Below are 22047 nucleotides of genomic sequence, written 5' to 3'. Positions count from 1 at the left end.
TAAAAATAAATATTATCTGGATTTGGAAATGGGTTATCAAGTTTGTGAATGACACAAAGGTTGGTCGTGTTGTGTATAGTTTGGAGGGCTGCCAGAGGTTACAACGGGACATTGTTAGGATGCAGAGCAAGGATGAGAAGTGGCAGATAGAGTTTAACCCAGCTAAGTGTGAAGTACTGTACTTCACTTTGGTAGGTCAAACTTGAAGACTGAATACAATGTTAATCTGAGGACTCCGTGCAGTGTTGGCAAACTGAGATATCTTGGGGTTTGTCCATGGGGCCCTCAAGGCTGATGCAGTAGATTTTAATGAAGGTGGTGTTGGCCTTCGTTAAGCATAGGATCAAGTCAAGAGCAGTGAGGTAATGTTGTAGCGGAAAAGGACCTTGGTTAGACCCCACTTGAAATATTGTGTTCAGTTCTGGTCTTCTCGCTACAGGAAGGATGTGGATGCTATAACGGTGCAGAAGAGCTTAATAAGGATGTGGCCTGGAAAGGATAGATTGAATGAACTTGGCCTTTATTCCTTGAGGTGGTGTAGATGGTAAGAGGCATTGATCATGTGGATGGCCAGAGGCTTTTCTCCCAAGTCTGAAATGGCCAACAAGGTGCTTGGGAGTAAGTATGGAGGGGATGTAATAGGTGATTTTCCCATACAGTGGTGGGTGCATGGAATTCACTGCCGGCAGGTGGTGGAGGGAGTGCAGTAGGATTTTTTGAGATGGTCCCAGATGGGTCCTGAAAGAAAAAAAAGGAGGGTTGTGTAGCAGGGAAATTCAAAGCTCTTGTCAGAATCAGGTGTTGAGTTTGAGCAAAACTGTAGGGCAAGGGATGCAGTAGATTTTGATGCTTAAAAAAAAAATTCTGCAAACTTTCTTTAAACTCTTTCCCCTGCCCCCAACCTGATTCTACCTGACTGTACATTCTCTATTGTGTGACACTTTCATCCCTGGATTATGATTCCGTCTGTCCGTCCTATTAGTACGCCTCATGATTTTTCTGCACTTCTATCACGTTGCCACTCTGCCTCTGATGCTCCAGAGAAAACAACCCAAGTTTTTCCAACCTCTCGAACATCTTGGTCTATCTCTTCTGAGCCCTTTCCAAAGCTTTCCTGTAATGGGGCAATGAGAATTGCACCGAATATTCAAAGTGTGGCCAAACCCAGTTTTGTGGTGCTGCAACATGAATGTCCCATCTTGATTTGACGTGTTGAAATCTTTCGGAGGGGATAACTGTAATACACCTGGCAGTTATTTAGTCTGTCATTGGTTTGTTGGCTTTCTATTGGAAGAAAGTTCTTTGCATTTGTGCCTCCACAGGAATCTCCATTTCATTTGTCATTCATATCATATGTTAAGCATTCAGGAACATGGATTATTTGGAATGGAGAAAGTGCGGCGGCTCACCACTAGGCAGGCGAACCGGCCCCGCTTGTAATGGCGCTATCGGGGGTGTTCCCTTCCTCCAAGCATGGGGCTCAGAAGTCTGCGCTGAGGGACCACGTGACGCCCGGATGACGTCAGCATCCTCCAGCGTGGTTCTCAGCCAGGTCTGGGCTGGGAGTCCAAGTACAGCCCAGCAGCCTGCAATAAACTAGTCTGCTCACTGAGCTCAACCCATCTGGTTGTGTGTGTTATTGCAGGAGCAGAGTAGACGCCGCTACAAAAGCAACATTTATTTAAGAAGCAGAAGTGAATTTATTTATCTCGATGAGAAACTGGTAAGTCAGATGAATTCAGGGTGTGGACTGGCTTGGGAGACTTGGTTATTTTAGCCTTGACAAATATGGCTGGGAAGGGCAAGACTGCAGCTCCTCAATGCAGATGGTACAAGTGTGATTTAGAGTGGCAGGTAAGAGAAGAGGGAGTGGTTGCCTTTTTGATAAGGGAAGACAACAACAGGGCTCAGATGATATTCTTAGGAGATCATCTAGTGAAGCTCGATGGGTAGAACCTGGAAACAAGGGAATGACTTGGGTGTTATAGGTTCTCAAATAGTCAACTGTAGGAAGAGTAGCAGTATTGGGAAACAACTGATAGTTGTAATAGGGTAGAATTACTGGGAGACTTGCTAAATATTGATTTAAGACACCAAGTATTTGGACACAGTGGAATTTGTGTCCATGAGAGCTTCCTCGATCAATATATTTTGATCTTACTGGAGAGGACACAGCACTGGACTTCCTCTTGGGGAAGGAGATGGGGTAAATGACTGATGTGACAGTGGAGGAGCTCTGTGGAGTTGTGATCACTGGACACATGGAGAAAAATGGTTCTGGTCTGCAAGTTAAAGTCCTTAATTGAGACAAAAGTGACTTCAGAGCATTTATTCTGGAACTTGCAGATGTGGTTGGGAGTGGATGTTTGCAAGTAAGGAGATAGCTGGAAAATGATGCATTTTTACAAGTGAGAGAAAGAATTCAGGCACTTCATGTTCCTGTTTGGATGAAGGGCTAGGCTGGCAAGTTTAAGGAACCCAAGTTGATGAGGGAGGTATGAAGACTTGCTCAAGAAAAAGGGAGCATGGGTTAGATTTAAGAAGTGTAGATCAAATTCCTTGATGATTACAGGAAGTGCAGGAGTATGCTTCAGAGGGATATCCAAAGGGCAAAATGAGATGGAATCGGTGGGCAAGATAAAGGAAAATCCCAAGTGATTCTACAGGTACATTAAGAATAAAAGTGTGACGAGGACAAGAGTAGATTCCAATAAAGATCAACAAGGCCTTGTGTGTGATGGGTGAGATTTTGAATAAATACTTTGCTGTGAAAGAGATCATGGAAGCCAAGGAATTAAGGAAACAAGTGGTGAGGTGCTGAACTATATTAGAACTACCAGGGAAAGGATTCAATGGCCTTGCAGTGTACTAAAGTGAACAAATCCCCAGGACCTGATGAAGAGTATCCTCAACTTGTGGGAACCTAGGGAAGAAAGAGCAGAGGATCCTTGTAAGATAATTGTCTCATCTTCAACCTGTAGTGCAGTGAAGGAAGACTGGAGGGTGGCTAATGTTGTGGTGCCCAGTTCCTTGAAAATTAATAACTCCAGTGGATCACTTAACAAGAAGGTGTTTGGGTTGCTGGCCTTCATTGGATAGAGTATAAGAGTCCAAAAGTTGGGAACTCGTGATTCTTCCGTACATGTTGTTGGTGAAACTGTTGGCAGTTCTGGCCATCCAGCTTTAAGAAGGACAACAAGAAATTGGAAGGGGTGCAGAGGAGATTCACCAGGATGTTGCTGAGACTGGAATGGTTGAGTTGTCAGGAGACATTGGATAAGTTGGGTCTTTATTCGCTGGAGTGAAGGAGGCAGATGGGTGATCTTGTAGAGGCTCACAGCATCATGAAAGGATAAAATGAAGGCTCATTTAAAAAAAATCACAGGGTAAATGCTACTAGAACAAGAGGGCATAGGTTTAAAGTGAGAGGGGAAAGGTTTTGGAGGGACCAGAGAGGCAATTTTCTTTTCACTTGAGCTGCTGGAAGACACAGGCACAATAAGATTGAAAAGAAATTTGGACAGATTTATGGTTCAGACAGACTTGGTAGGAGATGAACCAAATATAGGCAAATAGGGTTAACCCAGAATACCAAATTGATTGTCATGGGCTAGTTGAGCCAAAGGGCTTGTCTGACCTCAAGAAGGATCTTGGATTATTCCAAAATTCCTTCTAATCAATGTAGTTTGTCTGGTGCTAATGGAAATGGGAATCTTGGGTGTTGGCTTTGTATCCAAGGTATTTAACAAATTAATCTGTACCTTTTGACAAATCCAGTCGGGTTGCTATCCTTCCACATTTAAACAAGCATTTTCTCTTGTGTATTCCTTGAGATCTAAAACTGCTATGCTTGCTTTGATATGTTATATTAAAGTATGTTTTGTAAAATTTGAGATTTGTTCTTTTTTAGTATTAGTTTAACGCAGATGAATAATGGATATGTCTTGGGCAGTATCATCTTATTGGTTGTATACATTGGCTTAATCCAGGAAATAGTTAATTCCTTTGAAATTGCACAATAATTGTTGGCCTGAGTGATCATTTATTTTTCATGAATTGAGAATATTGTCATGGTGCAATTTGGAGTTAGTCCCTGTAGAATGAAGTGATGAGGTGTGGAGGATTTCCAAGGATGGATCCATGATGGTCAGGAACTTTTAGCAGGCAAGTGAATGCTTTAACATTTTTTAACATCTCCATTTCCCAGAGGCTTTCCAGCTGCATGAGGGATTATGGGTAACAAAGCTGGCCATTGATCCTGCATTGTGCTGCTGTGATTTGCTGAAGTCCACGAAATGGGGGGTGAGGGACTCATTAAACGTTTGGACCATATCACTAAATCTGAATCTCATTCAATGCTGATGGGGAAAACTGGGTAAAGAAATGCTTTAAAGACGTATTTGTGTGATGATGAAACCAACACCCCGTATCCAGTTCACATATCAGTGAAGGTTGGTTTGAATGATCTATGGGGAGTGACATAAAGGTCCAATTCAAAGGTCCTGAAAATTTGGTTAGAGTAGTCTCTCACTCCTGTGAGTAAGTAACACATAATTCCTGGGGACGGGGCCCCCTGAAATTGCTGGAGATGACCAATTACAGGGAAGTTAGACCGCGGGTATGAAAGGCCCGGGAGCTCCTGCCTTCCTGGGAATTTCATCTGAGTCCAAATAGGGTCACCGCTCACCCGCGGTGTGAAAAGGCCTAGTGTGTAGGTTTTGTGAAATAAAGAAAATTATTTATCTTGTGATTATGGACTGGTTTGAATTTTCATTTCAATATTGTAGTTTATAAAGTACAAACATAATCTCTAGAGATTCTAATAATACGTCTTGCATTTATCTTTTGATTCAAGCCTTCAAATTGTATTCACTTTGCAGCTATTGTTAGTTATATTATCTTCTCTGCTGTGTCAGGTTTTTGTGGGAGGTAGGATGATTTCAGACAATAGTCTGGTGGAAATATGACTAACTCTCCAGTAATGTTTGCTAATGCTGCAGTAATGTTAGTCTGGTTTGGCCTTTGGAAAAAGTAACTGCATCACTGATCTACATAGTAACTTTAAATTTGTATCTTGTAGTTCTGATTTTTAAGTGGAATATTAGAAAGGAAAAGAAGTTCTGAGTTCAGGAAGCAAATTGTTTCTTCTGGCAAAATCACATCACAGTTGAAGATGGGTTGGTGGCTGGCTACTTGGATAATAGTGAGCTATTGCAGCAAATTTGAACCCCATTTTAGTTTGGTCCTGTGTGTGCTGTTAGGCCCATTAGAGGGAACTGATCCTGTGTATTTCAGTAGTATATTGTTGCTTTAAAGGACTCTTCAGTAACTGTCATTTATATGTATATAATCCGTGCTGACACTGAAGTATGAGAGAGTGCTGTCTTACTGATGTGATCTTTTGGATGAGATATTGAAGTCCTATCCATTAACGATTCTTTAGTTCTAAAAGGTCTCATGGCACTGTTTAAAAATTAGCTTTGAGCTCTCTGGTGTCCTGGCTAATACTTACTCCTAAATTTAAAAACCTTAGTCATGGAATTGTTAGCTTTTGTGCCCTTCAATTCTAATTGAATCTTGGTTATAAAGCACCATGGGGCATTATTGAAAATATTTTAAAAATTGTTATATATTCAATGGTGGGGAGAGGGTTTGCAAGCAGATTATTCCCCCCCCCCCAAGAAAACCAGGAGCCAATTACTATTCAGCATGCTATTCTTTTTGTTACAACTACAAATCTTCATATACAACACATTTTGCACTTTTCTGCTACAGCAAACGTATACTTTTTAAGTCTAGATTTGTTCACCAGTTTCTTCTGAATATAATTAATTTCCTCTCTATTCCAATTTAAAAAAAATACACAAACTGTCCCAGGTTTATTTTTAAAAATCCAGCATATTGATCTGATATCTATGGAAACGTCATTTAATGTTTTCATGTCTGATCAAGTGCTTTGGAGAATTGCTATTTAGTAAAATAGTTTGTCCTCCCCTTTGTTTCATGACACTGAATCAGCTCTTGTACCTCAAAACTGGTTCTTTGAATATTATCAGTTGTATAAACCTGTAATCCATAAAAGATCTGGGTGTTCTTGATGTAAGGTTGACGTGCAGGTTCCGCAAACGGTTAGCAAGATAATGGAACATTGGTTTCTATCGCAATGCGTGTGGAACCATTTCAGAGCGTAGGTGAAGCCACATACTATGTACTGAATACAATTTTGGTTGTTGCATTTAAGAAATGCATTCAGGGATAGATTGTAGATCGACTATTAACTTTTGAAGTACAGAAGAATGTGAGAAAAAAAATTTCTGAAACAAGATTTGGAGCATGTTTTCTCCAATGAGATCTGTGGAATGAACCACTTGAAATGGTCATTAGAGAAATTTCTTCTGAGGGTCCTGACTCTTGGGAATTTTCAATTACAGAGTCAATGAATAGATTCTGATTGGAGTTTGGCATCCATCCAATCTACGATAGAGGCAAAGTTTTTGGGAAGAGGTAGGTAAAGCAATTTGCTGATCCTGATTTAAATCACTTGTGATTTTGAAAAGTGCAGCAGATTCAGAAAGTCATTTGGCCAACTCACTTTTTAATTTATGGATTCTTGGGAAAATTAAAAAAACAGAATTCTGTGATTAGTGCATTGCTTTCAAAGCTTGACGGAGATGGTGGCAGTTTGGAATTGGGAGTTGAATGGAGTTGAAAGTAACTTTTTCCCAAATGGATGAAGGATTCAGTCCTGAAACAGCTTTGACAGTCCTTGTCAAAAATTTGAGCGTAAAGTTGTAGACAACTTTTCAAATCCATATCCTGAATAGAAGCTTACTGGTCTTCTGAGAAATGGGATTGAGGGTCGCTATCACCCAATGACAAGTCTAAAAATAGGTGTGAAATATTACATCCAAAAAGCACAAATGTTAAAATTAGATGCCATATTATATCTCAAAATAGGAAGCCATTGAAGATTCTGAGAGGGTGCTCTGCAGATTTATTGGAAATTTTATTTAAAAAAAACTGAAGCAGGGGTTCCAGTAGTTGAGAGGCAAAGATGAAAAAGGATGAGGATTAAGCACAAAAAATTTCAAATTAAGAGTCTGTGCTAAGTTTGAACTTTTGATGAAATCCTTGGTTGTTGGCTGAAGCTGATTGGGAAGATTGCATGAATGAATATGAATGGATAAGGATATAGATGTATTAATATGAAACTTTTTTCTTTCTTCCTGGTCCTTCTCTCTTCTCCCCCCACCCCCCCCCCCAAAAGATCAATTGATGTATCTGGGCAGGTGGTCTGAAGGTCTTGTTTCTATACTGTATCTCCAAACTAATTTAAACAAAATTCTATTGTGAATTGAATTTGTAAGAATGTTGGCAAATAATGGAGATTCATGCTTTAATCTCATCAGTCTGATGCATTTGAATTTCATTTCCTTTTGTGAAAGAATGACGAAAGCTAAACAATTCAAATATAAAAGTTAATAAATGTATATTTTCTGCAAATGTTTCAAAATATCATTATTGAAGATCAATATTTCTATCACTACATTTTCATTTTTGAAGATTTTATGAATTTAATTTTTCTGGTATCAAGATCATTGATTTACTTTACATATTAAACTTGATTAAATTCATCTAGATTATTATGCTTGTAATAAAGTATCGGTGCATACTCATTGCCTGATCTCTGTTCCATATGCATCCTGCTGTGTTTGGCTTTTGTGAACTCGGTAAGCTGACTGTCCCATTTGAAATTGAATTGATGTAGCTTATTCTGTGTGATTACGCACTTGAAATTTTAGTATCTGTAGGGCAGTATAAAAGCGAGTAATGCAGAAAGCACTATTTTGTTAAAATTTGTGTTTATTGTTAATACAGTGCATTTCCCCTTATCTGAAGTTCCGTTAACCAAAATGATCCCTCAAACAAACTTTTTTTGTGGCCTGAAATGACATCACAAGTTGAAAAAAGTATCACCTGACTTGCCATGTGGGGCTCTGGCACTCTGTTGGCACCATTTTGATGGCAGCAGAGCTCTTGTGTACGGTACGAAGCCGTGGAGGAGAATTTCTAGTATTTAGTACTGCATTTTTCTTATTTTGTAAGCAGAGATCATGTTTTTTTGGGTATGTGTTAAACTTTATTTCATGCTCAAAGCCTGCCATTTTTTTTTGTTGTTTAACAACTGATGCAATTCTGTTGATGCTCTACTGAGCCTGCTTAAAGCCATTTTTCCATTAATTGGAAAAAACCTATAACTGAAAACTGTCCAGTCACAAGCTTGTCATCTATGGGGAAACGTACTTCGATACAGGATTCTGTATGTATAGTATTCAACGATCAGTTTAATGTAATTTATGGAACTCAAAACCATTTATCTTTTTTAGTGTGACAGAAGCATTGCTATCTTCCACTTTTTAGATCTTATCAATAACCTTGTAGTTTTTAATCAGTTCAAGAGCATAAGTACTATTTAAATAAGGATTTTTGCTGCAGTCATAATATCTTCAGCTGAATACTCTCCACTCCCCTTGAATCCTTCTACTAAATACCTTGCATAGATACTGCTTTCCATCAATTTGAGGGAAACTACTCCTTCCTACCCAGACTCTTCATTTTATACAGCCCTCGTTTCATTAAAAGTTCCCTTACTCTTAATGATGGGAACAGGCCAAGACAATCCAATCTTTTCTCCTAGCTAAAAAATCTTCCAATCTTGGTAATGTCCACTAAAACATCCTCTGTGTATTCTCCACTGAAATTAAATTGTTCATGTAATTTTCTTGGACTGAAATGATTTTAAAAAGCCAGAAAAATGCCCAGATGGACAAGTGTGAAAAGTTTCATGTTGATGACTTTTCACCAGAATTGACCACTCTGTCACAGACGCTGCCTCATCTGAGTACTTCCAACATTTTCTGCTTTCGTATAATTTCCAGGATATGGTGTTCTTTGGTGTTTGAGTAGATCCTATGTAGTTCCATTACTGACTCAATTGTCATTTTTGGGTAATTGTAACACAATCTCCCTCCTCTTGTAACTTGTGCTGTAGCCAATAAGGGCAAGAGTTCTTTGTGGCTTCTTAGCCTAGATACACTTTGGGCAATCTTGTGTTCCTAATTCCCTCTTTTACCCTATTTTGAAATTTCATAGTGTCTTTCTCTTTTCGAGGTGCACCGTAGTCAGAACAAACCTTTAATCTTGCCTTTGTAAGTTTGTTTGAAACAATGCATGATATAATTTCTTCTTTGCTTCTCCAACAGTCTTTGCCAATTCCAGCAGCGTGTGATTTTCATCCTGTCTTAAACAATTTCTGACTCTGTTGGTGTTGGATAACAGGTGGTGCCAAGAATCTGGCATCTTGTGCCTTTTTTCTGTCTCCACAGATTGAAATGATCCAGCGGAATGGATTGTTACTCAGCAGATTGTATAAAAGCTTCTCTATTTTTCTAGAATAGAATGCCCAAGAACATTGAGTTGTTGATAGTGGATTGAATGCGATATTGTGATTATCGAATGCTGCCAATATTGTCAATCTGAGGAATTTGACCCTTGATGAATTCAATATTAAGCTTTTTGACTTTAATCTGGTTTATTAAAATATCCTGTGAATGCTGTAATAGTTGCATGTACATTAGAAAGGAATGAAAAACAGCTGTTCAAAACTGTCTGCTTAATGATAGAGCTGAACTCTAATCTGAGTAAAATCAGTGTACTGTCATTTAAATAGATTTCCATGGCCTTATCCATCTCTACTTTAGTTAACCTTGAAAGGCATATCGCTAGTCTGTTCTTCCAACCTGTCAGGGCTGTTTATTTTTCAACTATAGTATCCTTCCACCCAAGATCGTATTGACTCTATTTATGTTATCCATTTGTTGTACCATTTCCCTGAACAAAGAACAAGATGGTTTCTTTTTGCTATTTTAACCTTCACTGTCCATTTTATAATCTTTGACCTCTTCAGTCTGATGCCACCCAGAGAAAATCTTCCTTTCTCTCCTTTATTTCTTCTGTTGTATTCGGGCATCTTCCATTTTCACCAATGCCCACACACCACCTCCCACAAATAGGATGACTGAATGCTCCACTTTTATGGTTACCTGTTGCTGCAACAATTCTCCAACAATTCTCCATTTGGAACACAAGCCTTCTTGTTCAGCACCTCATCAACTACCCTATACATTTATTCTGTCTCTACCAATGCTTAATTTTATACCATGTACTCAATGCACAAGAGGTGCTCACCTAAGTTATTCCAATAACATAATCCAAAGCTATGATTTCTACTTCCAGGAACCAGGCAGCAGGCACAGCATTTGCAGGTTCCTGTCCAGGTTGCACACCATCCAGGAAATTGTCATTCCTTCATTGCTGGGTCTAATCCTGCAATTACATACCCATCAATGTGTTGGGACTGTTGTGAATCAAGAAGTGAGCTCACTAGAGGCTCCTGATAGCTCAGTGGTTAGAGCCCTGGTCTTGTAAATCAGGGGTCACAAGTTTATTCCTTGCTGGGGCCTCATTTCTGTGAGAAGGCACTTGAGAAGTGCCAACTCTGTTTTCCTTATGATAGACAAAGTTAAAGAATTTTGTGCATGTTACATTCTAAATATAGTATTACTTGACAATAATGGAACCTTTATCTTTTTTAACCATCTCCTTTGGGGGTATTTGGGATGGTGATGAATTCTAGCTTTGCCTGGATGTCCAGATTTTGAAATGTGAATAAAGAAAGAAAAGCCAGGTGCAGCCAACAAGAGATGCATAGACCTACCTACTTTTCTCCCTTTTGTTATTGTCCTGAGATCTAAACGTTCCCTGGTGAAACTATTACAGCTTTACTACTAGTTTATTGTTCTGTATCAGGAAAACCAAGCACAGATTGAGTATTTACTCTGAGGAACATCTTTATTTAGTGTGTGGGTTACCTTGAGTTTCTACTGGTCATATTTTCGTCTGGCCTTTGCTCTCATGCCAAGTTGTAGTGGAGCCCACCAAATAGCATCTCTTTCCAATTTAACCCATTTCTACTTTTAGGATCTTGTGATGAATTTTCAGATAATTAGCCAGTTTTCCATCTCTTGTCACCAACATTCTGTTTCTTTTGATTTAATTCCTCATCTGCTTACACTTCTAGATGAAGCTTTTGTAAGTCATTCACCTTGATCAGCACTCACTCTCTCGGTCGTCTGCTCTTTGCCCAGCTGGAAGTTTTTTTCTTCAACTTTCACCTCTTCCTATGCAAAATTAAATGTTACACTTAAAAATTTGAGCATTTCTAGCACCTCCCGTTGTACCTCCCGTTGTACCTCCCGTTGTACCTCCCGTTGTACCTCCCGTTGTACCTCCCGTTGTACCTCCCGTTGTACCTCCCGTTGTACCTCCCGTTGTACCTCCCGTTGTACCTCCCGTTGTACCTCCCGTTGTACCTCCCGTTGTACCTCCCGTTGTACCTCCCGTTGTACCTCCCGTTGTACCTCCCGTTGTACCTCCCGTTGTACCTCCCGTTGTACCTCCCGTTGTACCTCCCGTTGTACCTCCCGTTGTACCTCCCGTTGTACCTCCCGTTGTACCTCCCGTTGTACCTCCCGTTGTACCTCCCGTTAGCAGCTGCCTTTAGCCTGTGAATTGGTTGCTTTCGTCCACCCATGTATGTCACTCCTTTGTCTTCGACCACCTTGGCCTTTTATACTATCTTCCTTACTGTATCCCCAATCTGCCTCTTCTATCTCAAAATTTCCTTAAAATCTTTGACCATGTAGTTAACTTTGTCACTAATTCCCATTTATTTTGCTTCTTGAATGGCTTGGATATTAAATATGCAATAGGTATCATTCATTTCTAACTGGCAAATCAAATTAAGTGTTGCTGTCTGCCAATCAAAACTGCTGCCATAACTACAGTATACCTATAAACCTTGTGTCGGTGCCATCTATGCGTGAGAATTATTAAGTAATAAGCCCTTATTAGTCGCAACATTTGATTGTTTCTCTCACAGGAGTATCATTTTTGAAATTATATTTAATATGTTTTGAAGCTAATTGGTTGCATTATGAATTTTGATTAAAATGAAAATAGTTATATTAGGCCTTCTGGATTGAGTATTTTCCAAATTCAAGCAGTAAATGTTCTTAATGAATCTAAGTTATTGAAAGACTTGCATAAACAGGTTTCATTATCCTTCACCACATGTCTGCTATTTTAATTAATGAAAATGCAGCCTCTTTTTACATGCTTAACCAAATGAGCTGGTAAAATGGCACCCATTCTTTATAAATCTGTGAAGATTATTTTAGTTTTGATTGTTTTGGTGACCGGATCCTTGTAGGTGATCAGATGTTTGAACAGGAATAGGATATTCTGAACTTGCCATTGAAAAATAGTCGCAGGTGGTCTTGTACCTCAGCAGCTTTTTTTTGCACTAACTCTTCTATAGAGTCTACAGCCCAATTTGTCTATGCTGACAAAGCTAGTCACATTTACCTGTATTTGGATGCTGTCCCTGTAAAAAAAAACTTTCTTATCCACGTACCTATCTGAATGGCTTTTGAATGTTAGAGTTGTCCCTGCCTCTCTCACTTAATTATACCCACCACCTTCTGTTTGAAGGTGTCTATCCTGAGGAAAAAGATTGTTAACCTTGTCTATTCCATCAAACTGCAACATTTATTCACATTGATGTGACAGAGGTGGAGTGGATTTAGAACCTTCAAGTTCCTGAGAGCCCATATTTCAGAAAACCTTTCCTCAAGTCAACACAATGACTGAAGAATGCATACCAAGATCTCTAATTTCCAAGGAATGAGGAAATTTGGCACATCACTGAATACTCTATCAAACTTCTACAGGGGCACTATGGAAAATAAGATGACTGTTCATTACAGCATGGTTTTTGGAATTCAACTGCCCATTAATTCAGGAGGCTCCGGAAGAGAGCAAATGTAGCCAGGTCCATCATAGACAATGATCCACTGAATACATCTGTGACAAGAAGTCGGCCAACATCATCAAGGACCCCCAGCACCCTGGTTACAATCTCTTTTCACTACTACCCTTTGGGTTGAAGAAACAGAAGCCTGAAAACCGGCACATCTAGGTTAAAGAATCTTTCCTTTTTATGGGCTGTTGGGATTTTGAACCTCCCTTGTTACATTAATCAGGGACTGCTCTAATACCACAAAAGGACTGTCTGCACTAATAAGTTTAAAAAAAACCCATGGGATAACTTAATATTCTTCTTTGTATTTATTGTCTTTATAATTCAATTCAGTAGTTGTATAGTTCTAGTTATTCAGTTATCTAGTATTATAGTTTATTTTGCAAGGTAAAAGTTCAGCTGCAGTAATATTGCAAGAAATGTAAGCTTTTAGAGGAAGTGGGAGAGATGGGGACAATTGTAACACTGAAAAGATATTTAGTCAAGGATAGGAAAGGTTTTGAGGTATATGGGCTGAATGAATTAGTTGGGCTGAATGGCCTATTTCTGCACTGCAGAACTGACTCCAAGAAAATTTGGTGCCTATCTACATTGTACAATGCATATGACAATAACCTTATCGCCTTATTGTCTGAGTTAAATTCTCTGCCATTCCTTCCCCACTTGTCTAGTAAATCTAAATTCTCTATTTTTTTTTAAAGTTGATCTCTCTTGAATATATTGTGCAAATTAGTGTCCACAACTTTTCCAATGATTTGCTGCCTTCTGGGGGAAGAGATTTTATCTGCTCTGAAATTTTATCTCCTTATTTTGGGACCTTGGTTCAGGACTCCCTAACCAGGGAAAAGTTTAACTCCACATCTATTCCATCCAGCTGCATTTAGGAGCTTTTTACATTTCAATGTGGTCACCTCTCAGTCTTCTAAAGTCAGGAGTATAATATGGCCTATCTGCTTGTACAATAAACCTACTGTTCCAGGAATTGTAATCTAATGAGACTTGAACTCCCTCTATGTCTTTTGTTGGGTATAGAGTCTAGACCTGTTCACAATATTTCAGATGATGTCTGCCTGGTTCTATATAATTAGGTCAAGATTTTTCCATATATTTTTTTTACTCTTAATGGCTGACTGAAAGAGTGTGCATCAAGTCTGTTTTTACCACTTGTGAAATGAAGCTGTGGTTGTATGTACTTGCATTTTAAATTGTTTTTTGGTCTGTAATAAGCATATTTCTATATGCACTGCTTTTGAAGGTTTGAAAATAGATGTTCATGACTTTGGTTCTCTTCAGGGTGTTGAGTAGATTTATTAAAATACAAATGCTGGAAGAACTCACCAGGACTTGTAGTGTCTATAGGATGTCACGTGGGATCCAACCATCGCAGTTCTACAGCTGTAAGCTCTGTACAGGCTTCAAATGGCGCTGACAGTGGTTTTATTTAAAAGTACTGCAACTATAATTTGATAAAGAGAAGCAGAGGACACTGTCCACGGGATGGTGATCGTGGTGGCTCTGAGGCTGAAGAACACAGGTGACTGGCTGCTGGCGACTGCAGTCAAGGGATTCCCACTGGATGGTAGAATTCTGGAGACTGGCTCAAGACTGGCTGAAGAGGTACCAGGTCTTAGAACTGGGATGTGAGAGAGTGCCAAGGGAGCTGAAGGGTTCCTGATCATGTGGGAGGTTCATATCTGGAGCTCGGGCTGTTGATGGTTTGGACTGGACTTTGTGTGGCTGCAGGAGTGCTGGGAACAAATGCATGGAGACGGTGACTGCGGGAAATGCATGGACACGGACTCAGCGGGAACCATCTTTTGCTTCTCTTTCTGACTGTAAGAGATACTTAGGCAATTTCAGCAGATGGCCTTATGCACCATCTTTGTAACTTGACAATAAATTGAATCTTGTATCGTGAGCTCTTAATGCTGTGAAGGAGACCGGGGGGAAAAGAGAGAGCGACCTATAGGAAAGAAGGCGTTGGGGGGGGGGTGGGGTGTTACGGAAACTGGAGAAGTCTGTTGATGCCATCCAGTTGGAGGGTACCAGACAGAATAAGAGGTGTTGTTCCTCCAATTAGCTGGTGGTCTGTCTTGTGGTGCATGAGACAATGGGCAGACATGTGGGCAAGGAAATGGAGCAGGGAGGAATGGCACCTCTTCCTGTCTGGGCATCCTTCAACCAGATGACATTGATTTCTCCCGTTTCTGTAGTCACCATGTCTCCTTTCCTGCAGCTGTCTCATTTTTTTTACATATAACTAACTTTTTTTTCCTGTCAGTAATTGTCACGCTTAACTTTCAGTGTGGCCATTCACACAGAAACGCCTAAAACTCCGTGTTCATATCATACTGCATGCTTAGACAGAATGCTGGAAGTGTGGTAAGTGAGGAGGCGGAACTTGCAACGCTGTTGTGGTGACATCAACTTTTGTCTGATGTACATGGGACATACAGCGCTACTGCGATGACGTCGAGTGTGATGTGAATCTCGTGTCATCTGTTGTTCACGTAATGCCTGCAGTCAACCTGAGACCACAGGTTTTCTGGGAAATTTACTAGAGGTCGAGGAGGTAAAATGTCAGAATGGGAGTGAGTCATTCATTTCTGTTTCGATCCTTTTACACGGCCTGAGAATAATTTTCTGGAATGCAGCAGCTGTGTATCTTCCTTGTCCCTCTGTCTCCTTTCCCTCAGCTCTGCATTCACAAGCCAACACACCACTGCCTGAGTCAGCCAGCTCCCCACCATGACTACCAGCCCCCCCACATCTCCATCGGGCACGCAAAACTCAAAACGGTCAACCAGTTTACCTATCTCGGCTGCACCATTTCATCAGATGCAAGGATCGACAATGAGATAGACAACAGACTCGCCAAGCAAATAGCGCCTTTGGAAGACTACACAAAAGAGTCTGGAAAAACAACCAACTGAAAAACCTCACAAAGATAAGCATATACAGAGCCGTTGTCATACCCACACTCCTGTTCGGCTCCGAATCATGGGTCCTCTACCGGCATCACCTACGGCTCCTAGAACGCTTCCACCAGCGTTGTCTCCGCTCCATCCTCAACATCCATTGGAGCGCTTTCATCCCTAACGTCGAAGTACTCGAGATGGCAGAGGTCGACAGCATCGAGTCCACGCTGCTGAAGATCCAGCTGCGCTGGGTGGGTCACGTGTCCAGAATGGAGGACCATCGCCTTCCCAAGATCGTGTTATATGACGAGCTCTCCACTGGCCACTGTGACAGAGGTGCACCAAAGAAAAGGTACAAGGACTGCCTAAAGAAATCTCTTGGTGCCTGCCACATTGACCACCGCCAGTGGGCTGATATCGCCTCAAACCGTGCATCTTGGCGCCTCACAGTTTGGCGGGCAGCAACCTCCTTTGAAGAAGACCGCAGAGCCCACCTCACTGACAAAAGGCAAAGGAGGAAAAACCCAACACCCAACCCCAACCAACCAATTTTCCCCTGCAGCCGCTGCAACCGTGTCTGCCTGTCCCGCATCGGACTTGTCAGCCACAAACGAGCCTGCAGCTGACGTGGACTTTTACCCCCTCCATAAATCTTCGTCCGCGAAGCCAAGCCAAAGAAGAAGACTGCACAATATATGTGAGATTAACAAGGAAGACCTCCCTTCAGAATGGACATTGGTTGAAGCAGATGGTCCTGCACCCAATAGCACAGATTGTGCTGATCAGCAGGGCCATGGGTACCAGGCCATCCGTTCTGCCATCATGACCATCCTGTAAGGGTATGTCCCTGCTACCCAGCTCCCCATTTTCCACGACTTGTACCCCCCTCCACCCTCCCCACTCAATGTGGTGACATGAGCCCGCCCCCTGGCATGTTATGTGCTCTCGCAAATGAACGGGTGCATATAAATGAAACTTGTGACTCGTGTGCTTGTCAAAAATTTAATAAAATTTTATAAAAGACGTTCTTTGAGAAATCACAATGCTTCATAAATATCTGAGGTAGATATCGCAACGTAAACATTTCACAACCTTCTTAAACGAAGGAAACCATGGAATGGACAAATAACGGTGCAAATCCACTCCACACTTGAACACAGCAGATCAAACACTAAAACAGTAAACACCACCACCCGGCACCAGAGCATCTCACTGCTGAATGTTTCCATCCTTAAAGTGTCGCACGTAACATTGCACTTATGAGGGACTTCATGAAAAACAAAAGTGAACAGTGAGTTGGCAGCATTAAGGATGTATATTCTGACACAAATCTCATTCCAGCAATGAGAGGAACAAGTTGGAGGGGGGATGATGAGGAACTGGTTCCAGACTCCAGCATCTCAGTCATGCCAAAGCATCCTCTACTGTGATGCACTGGTGTGGAATGAAATTGCATGCTGGATGGAGGGGCCAGGTACATGGGATGAGGCTGACCATATGACTATGGGGATGGGTGGGCCTCCAATCGCGTGACTGATCTGTTGAAGATGACTGACTGCCTATCCATTGCGGCACTCAGTCCCCGCAGGGAAGGTGCAAACTCAGACATCGACTGGGCATGCTTCTCCACTTTGGAGCGGTGCGTTGCTTCCTCGTTCTCCCTCTGGTCGGCGAGCGTGACTCATAATCCAGCGCCTCCTCTGCACCCTGGCGGTCTCTCTCACTGTCCTCTCTGTCAAGTGCCAACATCATCGCTTGCAGCTCCTTCGCGAGAACCTGCCCCTTCGTCAGTCGTTTGCACTTGTGTCTGGGACCAGAGGCTGTGGGTGGAAGCAGGAAAAGTGCATCAGCATTGGACTTAAGTGCTTCTCCATAAACACAACCTCAATCTACTGTACCTGTGTTCTCTGTTGAGAGTGCCTTCTCGCCACTTACAGGAACAGTGACCTCTGTGCTTCCTCTCTCTGAGGCATCCAAATCTGTGGCTGCCGGATCTTCGGCAGTGGCCGCCTCCTCCTGGACTGACCGGCATGTCTCCTCCATTGCCGCTGTGTGAACCCTGAGATCCCTCAGGGATGAGCTCTGGGGATTCAGGGGTCTCCAGAGCGCTGGCTACATTCAAGGGAGTAGCTGAGCAGCTAGCCCCCCCCAGAGAGTGTGGCACTGGTCAAAGTACTGCCACTCCTTGCGCCCATTGCCACTCCTCCTGTTGTGGTCCAGGACTCCGTGGAAATCTTTCCTCATGCTCTTCAGCTTTGTGACCACCTGATTTTTACTGCGCTTGTGCCCTTGTGCTGCAAGCACTCCGGACAACTGCTCAAAAGTGGGACCATCCCTAACAGTCCTAGTGAGCTCCTTTTCCTGCGATTCCGGAGTCTAATATGGTCTAGAAATAGTGTTACCTCTTCTTCAGACCAGTTACAAGCCTTTCTTGGAGCCATTGTTCAAATGCACTGTTTTCCTGCTCTGCTAAAACAAAACTACTGTATCTGCACTAGCCTGCCTGCACAAAGTGCTTCAAGATTCGCGCCAGGTGTCTCAGGCTGACAACGTCACTGCCACGTCAGCAGCCTGACCCTTTAACATCTGCTTTCAGCCAGCTGCATTCAGGTGGCTTGGGGAGCCACTGAGCTGAGCTGATGATACCTCTCAGAGGAGGGTTATGTAGCTCACCACAAGAGTGCCTCCTGCACATTCAGGTGGCCTGAAAACAGCCCCATATTGCCTAAACGTGGCTTTACCTGAAAGCGCCTAGTGTTTCAGATAAAGACCTTTATTGAGATTTTTTACTCATGGATGGTGTCTGACCTGAATTCCTTTAGCTTCTCAATAGACCTTTTTAAAGTGGGGGAAGCAAATGTAAAGGTGGAGATTTTAGTTGAGCCACCTTCAAGGTGGTGTTACACCATAAAAACACCTATTGTTTGCTCAAGATTTCACCTTTTGTGTTTCTCATGTTGATTTTCTTATCAGGGTGTGGAGGTGGTTATAAATTTTGACACTCTTTGTTAAAACAATTTAGAAGTTGCAGTGGAGTTAGAAACTTTGTTCAGAATAAGCAGGTTGATACTGGCTATTTAGCAGTTAAAATGCATTTCAAATAATGCATGGAATGCTTCAAAAATGGAAAAATAACTTTCTCTTGCTTTGAAGTTCCATGGTAGTCCCATTTTACAAAATGGGCTGAATTAAAATGGTACTGTAATGTGAATCTGTGTCATCTGCATGTCCATCAAGGAAGGTAAGGTGGAAAAAAAGTTTAATTTTTAAACCCTCCCCATAAATTCCATGCAAGTCCATTTTATTTCAGAACTCAAATTTTTGGATAATTTAACAATTTTGTAAAGATTAATGTTATGCAGAGATTACCCATGGGCTGTTTGAATTCTCTTGGCATCTAGTGGATGCTCATGTGAACCTTGTCTTGGAAAAAGTAGCAAAACTAATCAGTGTGAGATGAGGAATTTAAGGAGGATAAACCTCCTGCACAGGATGCACTATATAGTTTTTTTTTATTTTTCCACTGGAGTGTGTGAGGGAATGGGGTTTACTCTAGAAACATGGAAAATGAGGGCCTTCCACATGTCATTGATATATTTATACATATTTATTTTATTTTTGTGTTATTATATTAGATAAAAGCTGTTGCGTCTGGTCGTCTATGTTAAACTTGAGCAATATGTTCAAGCGCACCATTCAGGATTCTTGGAAGTATCTTGGTCAACATGGATTACTTTGCATATCTGTGGAACTGCTTTAGAGGTGACAGACCGCTACTGAAATTTACTGCTGCCTCTAATCATTCAGTACAGGTACCCCGAAATTTGCAACTTATACGACTTACGTCCATCTGCACGTACAACCAAATTAAAAAAAAAACTTTAAAAATACAATGTTTATGCTGTATTTGTCAAATTATAACAGGTATACAGGGCATGCAAAAATATGCGTGTGTACTTTGTTGGTCAGTGTCCCAGGGTCCTTCGGCTGGGCGTTGCCATCTTGATTCCTGTGCGCATGTGTGAGTCTTTGGTTGGCACATGTGCGGTGATTTTGTGTATTGGAATTCAGTAGGCGCATACGTGAGAGTTAAGGGTGCAAATTAATTATCGTGGACAAGTAACTCTTGTGCCAACGTAACTCTTGCATGTGCCAACCGAATTCCAATACATGAACCCATGCGCACAAGAATCAAGATGGCCCCGCCCAGCCTATGGACCCTGAGACGCCGACTAACCAAGTACCCACACATGTTTTGGCTTTTACATGCTCTGTATCCCTATTATTTGTCAAATACAACATTTGATTAAAATTTTGCTTTAATACTTCGGTAGTCCACACGCGTGGGCAAAATTTTGACTTGCATTCTTTTTCAGATATGACTGATACTTCATTTGGGTGCGTGCGATGGTGATTAATATTTTGTAAAGCACAATTTCTGTTTGGGCAGCAAGTTTATGGGGATCTCCAAATGGCAATCATGACTGGACAGTTATAATTCCTGTCCTGTATGCTTTCACATTGGGGATTACATACAACAAGCAGCTCAAAGCTCTGGGGAAGTATACCAACCCTCTCAGCAGAATCTTGAAAATCTTTTAGCAGAGAGGGTGAATCGGTCAGTCAAAGGGAAGACATAACTTTTGCTTAAGTAGTTCTTGCAGCCAAACTGTATAGTCCACATGCTTGACACGAGAATTCCAAAGCGGGTGTGTACTCGAAGATTCATCATGCAACAGATTTCTGGGAGAGATGAAAGAATGCACGGTCACTACTGACTTGTGGAATCTTGCACTAAAACAGCTCAAGTTTCAGGAGGAGGATCCAGGAGAAGACTGAACACTGTTTCCACAATAGAACACACGTGAGCAACAGGACTACCTTGCTAACCATGCAGTAACCCACTTTAAATTCAACCTGTTCCATTCTTAAGTCTTAATCTATAGAAGAGGAGTAAGAGCAAGACTTTTACCCAACTATCTGCCTGAGAACAAGGCTTTTTAAAAAAAAAGGTCAATCTATGTGATGGGTTATCAAAAGAACAATGGATAAACATTGTAAATCTATAACTCAATTTAGAATATCAGTATAATTTTTAATCATGACAGAAATAAGGATCATGAAGTTGGGTGATTTTTTTTGAAATGTGACAATACTCAGGACAAAGGAAATGGCAGATGCAGGCAATGACCTTGAGACATGCATACAGTAGTTGATCTACTGAAGTACAGTCGGAAGCCTAGTTTTAGAGTCTTGGTAACAATATGAATGCATCAAATAAAAATGCTTATTGTATTGTGCCAATATAAGCATAAAGTTGTTTCTGGTCTGATTTGGTTTTGTATATACTTTCTGCCTTGGATTTGAGCATCATCTCCCTTCATTTCGCTCATCCTCCCCACAACCTTGAAAGTATAGCTACAACAGGCTGCGCGTACATACCAAATCTCTGCAATAAATTTCACTGTTTGTAACCTGAGGGATAAGAAATCGTGCTTCTAATTACAGATGGAAGCTGAGACCAAGGTTGTGGAGTTTGGGGCTGAATTTGTCTGGGACAATTGTGTTGGCGGCAGAGCTATAGTCAATGAATAATGATCTGATGTCGCAGTCTATGTTGTCCTGCTGTTCAAGAGCTGTGTGCAAGGCCAGCGAGATGGCATCCACCTGTTATGATGGGTAAATTGAAATGTGTTGAGGGTGGCTGGTAGACTGCAGTTAATATGTGCCATGACCAACCTCTTGAAGCACTTCATAATTATGACTCATTATAACCTTGTCAATGTTGCAGTAAATGCTACCATTGCTAAATGTAATTAAGATACAAAATGAATGATACAGAATAAATGTAAAGGTGCCAGTATGCTTAAATTGTAATTTTCACCCACTTGAAAGATTTGGGTTTACAGAAATATTCACTAATTATCTGTACTGCAGATAAATTGAAATGTAATCCATGCAGAGTACACAATATAAAAGAAGCATTACCTGATTTTATTGTCATTGATTTTGGTGGAGTGGAATTGAAACACTCTTGATATTCTGATGATGTGAAAATAATTAAAGAATCTTATTTTCAGAATATGAAGGATTTTAGCTCCAATATCTTCTGATGTGGTTAGATGTTGGGTTGGCTGCTATTGTGAAATAGTCAATAACACTAAAGAACTGTGAAGAGAAATTCCCACT

At 41.1% G+C, this 22047-nt stretch overlaps 1 protein-coding gene across 3 annotated transcripts in view; it reads left to right on the top strand.

Annotated features, from left to right (window-relative positions):
* Nucleotides 1–22047, top strand: part of erbin (erbb2 interacting protein) — a 313125-nt gene that overhangs the window by 14392 nt on the left and 276686 nt on the right. The window contains exon 2 of one of the 3 annotated variants that reach the window (XM_069939193.1): nt 6432–6504. The exons of the other annotated variants lie outside the window; for them this stretch is intronic. The gene's annotated coding sequence lies outside the window, so the exon portion shown is untranslated. The remainder of the gene's footprint in view (nt 1–6431; nt 6505–22047) is intronic. 3 annotated transcript variants of the gene reach the window in all.

This window comes from Narcine bancroftii, chromosome 1, assembly GCF_036971445.1.
Source record: "Narcine bancroftii isolate sNarBan1 chromosome 1, sNarBan1.hap1, whole genome shotgun sequence".
Classification (NCBI taxonomy): Eukaryota; Metazoa; Chordata; class Chondrichthyes; order Torpediniformes; family Narcinidae; genus Narcine; species Narcine bancroftii.
The sequence above is the reverse complement of the archived record's forward strand: the minus strand, read 5'-3'. Positions and strand labels throughout refer to the sequence as shown.